Consider the following 5732-nt stretch of genomic DNA (forward strand, 5'->3'; position numbering starts at 1 on the left):
CTCATAACTAACTCATATTTCATCACAATTCTCCACCCTTATTCATAAATCATAATTAATTTCATAAACCATCAAGGATGGTAGAAATCAAGGTTTTCTTTCAAAAGAAACCATTTCACAATCATGCACTTGCCAACATGAATCATCATATTAACCATAAATCACATTTCATAACACAATTAACATAAAATTAAAAAATTAAGTTTTTCTAGGTTACCTCAAACCTTTGAGAGGTCAAAGGTTTATCCCTCACTATATCAACTTCTCAAAGCTTCAACAAGTTTGAAAGGTGCGAAAACAAACCTCTATTCATCCAAACCACAAGAACATCATCATTACTTAACTCTTGGACATAAAACTTCACAAATACTATTTTAACCGACTCATAATCACTACCCATTCATACCCAATAGGCTCATTAGGTTCTATTAATGCTCCTTATTATTAATAACACCTCAAACCATCATTAATGCACATTAACCTCTCCCAACTACCTCATAAATATTAATTTTCGGACATTTAATGCTCCCATGGACCAACTACTTGCAAAATCATCAATGCGGTATTCCAATACATTAAATCACTCCCATTAATCTCATTTTAACTAATGGAATCAGACCCATACTCTTATGGACTAAAAATTCATCTTCTAACTCAAACCCTACCATAAACAATCATAAATGAGGGAGAGAAAGGAGAAGAAAGCACCACAATCTTACCTTGGGTGTTTGGAAGCTTCAATCTATCAACAATAAGACTAAAATTTGTGCCCTAACAGAGCTAAAACTGACCTCTTCATTTTCCTCCTCTTTCTCTCTTTTTGTTTTCATGCAGCTCACGAGCTGATTTATCTAATTTTTGGCCATACGCCACGACGCATGACACAAAGGAGCTCGTTAAGTTAAAATTTTCTCCATATGCCGTGATGGATAAACCATGCACCGTAGTGTGTGGCACAGAACATAACTCTTTACTTTTTCATTCTCTTTCCTTGCCTCAGTAGCCAGCCATCAATTTGGATCCACTTTTAAGGCTGAAATCACATCAATTATACCAAGTTAAGCCTCTCTGGCCACATACCTCATTAACTCACTAACTACCTTAATTAAGTTAACAAATCAGGGTTAAAATTTTTTGAATGTTATATGTTGTACATGTGCCACAGCACGTTTGCCTCTATGCCATGCACTGTGACGCATTGCACATTTTTTACAACATTATTGTGGTCATTTGACAACAACTGGGGCGGGCTTTCGATAGGTCCTATTGCTCCGTCTGATATCTGATTGAGGTGATCTAGATCTATAGAGAGCTTTCTTTTAACTCTAGCTAATAGCACTGGTTTGATAATCAAATTATTTCTTAGTAAAAAATTAGACATCCTTTTTTCAACTCACTCCTTTTCACATTTCAAATACAACTTGGGTGCCTAAATCTCATTCTAAGTGCCAAAACCTTAAATTTCACCTTAAACCACACTCAATAAACTATAATAGATATGTGCAATATACCACATTATATAATTAACACATCTAACACATTTTCAATGCTTAACCCTATAATCATAAAAATAGAAGAAGGAGCCTTAATTTCATAATTATCATACCAAATCAATATTAATCGCATATTTTCTCACCTCTCACTTGCACTAGTATTTTAGCCCTTTCTAGATTTCACAATTATCACATACACAACCTGGAGCCTAAAATACACAATTTAACTTAACATTCACATTGTGCAAGTAAGTAATCATAGATTATCTTAGTTGGCAATACCAAAATATATTATACCTATAAGTACTCAAGTTTAAATGAGGCCTATAATTTAGGATAGAAATCCTAAGCCCTAGTATCTTTCCCTTGGTCTTGTCCTACTAAACTATCTCTTATAATATTTAAGAAAGATGGGTGAGTATAATGACTTGGTAACCAATATCTATCTAACTTATACTAATGCATGTCAAACAATTTTAAATGTAAGAGGTGATTTATCACCTCACTCATGTGATCCACATTCAAATTTCAATTTCACAAGTTAAAATATTATTTTCTCAAATTCAGAATATTTTTTTCACAAATGGCAGTATAAATTTTCCAATTATAATATTAAACTTATATTATCACAATTTCTCAAAATAAGGGACACAATATAGATAATCATATGCCATTTATTATAATACGCATGATCACACCTCTCTTATATCCTCCTTATACCTCTGACACAAAACATGGGCCATTACACATTAGGGATAGCTCATGTGATGAGACTACCTTAGCCATTCACACATGAAAAGCTACCTACCAAGGTCGTTTAACTCACTTATAGGTCACGGTTTCTCCTAATTCTTACACTGTAGGCTGTTGTTCTCCTTAAAGTTGCTTCCTCATCAAACAAGTAGAAATTAGAGTAGGTTCGAGCCCCTTATTACATAATGGGATAGTCCCTCGTTGAACAAGTGGGATGATAAGTATAAATAAATCCAGGCAAATCATCAAACTCTAATGGCACCTTACATATGAATTTTAAACTCATTACTCCTCTAAAGCTTTTACAAAGCTTGAATGGTGCCAAATTGTGATTACTTTACATTTAATCACACCATTAATCATCAATACCCTTTTTTAGGATAATTTTCAATATCTAAATCAACATTTCCAACTCTTATAACTCAATCCCCTCATATAAAAGAGTACCCATAGGGTTTATTAGCTTTCTCTAACTTATATTAACTTCATTAAACTCCTAACTAGTTATTAATGGCTTTATATTGCTCCAACTACCTCATTTATGGTGGAATTTTAGGTATTTATTCCCCCTTAACTACCAAAACTCATAATGCCACAAATGCTACGTTTAAATAACCTACACAACTTACATTAACTCTATTTAAGTCAATGGATTTAGACCCATAGCCCTTATAGATCAAAAAATCATCTTTCTTAAATAAACTAACCCCTAACATCAAGAAAATCACTAGTACAAAATATAAAATTTATGGGTACTTTTTACATCAGTTGGAAGGCAAACAGTGTAAAAATAAAGGCGGTGACATTTTTGTAATTATATTGAATTATTTGACACTTTTTACACCAGGTGTCCAAGAACCCGGTGTAAAAAGTAGACTTTTTACTTTTTACACCGGTGCTTAGACACTCGATGTAAAAAGTCTACTTTTTACATTGGGTGGATGCACCCGGTGTAAAAAAGTTACTTTTTACACCGAATGGATGCACCCAGTGTAAAAAGTCTACTTTTTACACCGGGGGTCCAGGGAGGAAACGAGTGTAAAAAGTGTTTTTTAAAATCCCACTATACTTCCTCCATTCATCAGTTCCCTCTCCTCCCTCTTACGCCTTCCCCCTTGTCTCCCCCTCCCTCGCTGCCCCCTCCCCCTCATCTCCTCCCTCACCGACCCCCCTCCCCCTCGTCCCCTCGCCTGCCCCCTCCCCCTCGTCCCGCTGCTCGCCCCCTCCCTCTCCCCCTCCCTCAGCCGCCCCCCTCCCCTCTTCCTCAATGCCTCTGCCCTACCACCACTCCTTTTCCCTTCCTCACTCTCTTAGTGTTGAGCTGCTGCTGCTGCCGCCGCCACTCAGGTATGTGTTGAATATAAATTTTTAAATTTTATAATGCTTAAATTTAGTTTTTAATGATATTAATTATTGCTAGGAGTGCTATTAGTGGTTTCACAAGGCCTCAGGTTGTTGCATGTGATCATTTATTTGGTTTAAAATTATTAATTTTCTCGTGTAAAATTTTCTAAAACTTTTGGGAAGTCCAATTTTTAGGGGAGACTCGATCGAAATTTTTTTTAAATTTATTCTTTCCTCTAATTTGCTTAAATTTAATTTTTAATGATATTGATATTTGCTGGGAGTGCTGTTAGTGGCTTCATAAGGCCTCAAGTTGTTGCATGTGATCATTTATTTAGTTTAAAATTGTTAAATTTTTTGCATAAAATTTTCTAAAACTTTTGGGAAGTCCAATTTTTAGGAGAGACTCTGTCAAAATTTTTTTTGAATTTATTCTTTCCTCTAATTTGCTTAAATTTAATTTTTAATGATATTGATTGTTGCTGAGAGTGCTGTTAGTGGCTTCATAAGGCCTCAGGTTGTTGCATGTGATCATTTATTTAGTTTAAAATTGTCAATTTTCTCTTGTAAATTTTTTTTAAAAGTCTTGGGAGATTCAATTTTTAGGGAAGACTCTGCTGAAATTTTTTCAAATCTTAATTTAATTAGGAACTTATTTTCTTGAAATAGTTTGAAGGTAATAACATTAGTTATATTCTTTAGGAGGTGATACATGGATCGTAGTTGGATGAATGTTAGACGAACGAGTGAAGAGTATAATAATGGGGTGAAAGAATTTTTAGAATTTGCTAAGAAAAATGCTGTTGACACTAGTGAAAGGTTCTATTGTCCTTATGTTAATTGTTTGAATGAGAGGAGACTAGGTGTTGTCGAAATAAGAGAACACTTAGTTTGTGATGGGATTTGCAAAAATTATACAATATAAATTTGGCATAGTGAATGATTGGAAAATTATAGTAACATATCTCAATGGGTGGGAGTTGATAATCTTGATGATGAAGTAGAAATAAATGAAGATCGATTAGAGGACATGATCCATGATATTGGGAAAGAGGCTTTTGAATGAGCACATGTGTATGATAACTTGTGCACTGATGCAAAGAAGCCTCTATACTCGGGGTGCACTGATTTTAGTTTGTTATTTGGGATATTAAAACTAGTTACCTTAAAGGCAAGAGCTGGGTGGAGTGACCAAAGTTTCACATGCTTGTTAGAGTTACTTTAAATAATGTTTTCGAAAGCCAATGCACTACCAAATCGTTATTATGATGCCAAGAAGATCTTGTGTCTAATCGGTATGAAGTATAAAAAAATACACAAATGTCCTAATGATTGTGTGTTTTACAGAAAAGAGTTTGAAGGGGAGGAGAAGTGTCCGAAATGTGAGGCACCATGATATAAAGAGAAAAGGGCTCCTACAAAGGTCTTATGATATCTTTCAATTATACCAAGATTCAAGCATTTGTTTACAAATACTAATGATGCAAAGAACTTGATGTGGCATGCAAATGAGAGGATATCTGATGGAAAACTTTAACATCCAGCCGATTCTCCTCAATGGAAGAAAATTGATCAATTATTTCCCGAATTTGGCAATGAGCTAAGGAACTTGAGGCTTGGACTTTCTACCAATAGAATGAATCATAGTGGTAGTCTTAGTAGTATACATAGTTCATGGCCTGTTCTTCTGGTGATTTACAATCTATCACCTAGGTTGTGCATGAAACGGATGTACATGATGCTATCCATGTTGATTTCAAGACCAAAACAATCGAGAAATGATATTGATATTTACCTAAGACCACTGATTGAAGATTTGAAAGTGTTATGAGAGGCAGGTGTGGAAGTGTTTGATGCAAATCAGAAGGAGAATTTTAAGTTACATGCTATGATCTTTTGTACTATAAATGATTTTCCAGCATATGAAAATTTGTCTGGTTATAGCATGAAAGGTCATAAAGCTTGTCCAAGTTGTGAAAAAAGCACAAACTACCATTAACTTCAACATGGAAGGAAGACAGTCTACCTTGGCCATCGGAGGTTTCTTAGATAAGATCACCCATATCGTAGATTGAAGAAAGCTTTTCATGGTCACTAAGAGCACAATGATGCTCTGGATGCTTTAACTGGGGATCAAGTGTA

The sequence above is a fragment of the Prosopis cineraria genome, unplaced genomic scaffold (assembly GCF_029017545.1).
Source record: "Prosopis cineraria cultivar Desert tree isolate PC_DT_omini unplaced genomic scaffold, ASM2901754v1 PC12, whole genome shotgun sequence".
Lineage (NCBI taxonomy): Eukaryota > Viridiplantae > Streptophyta > Magnoliopsida > Fabales > Fabaceae > Prosopis > Prosopis cineraria.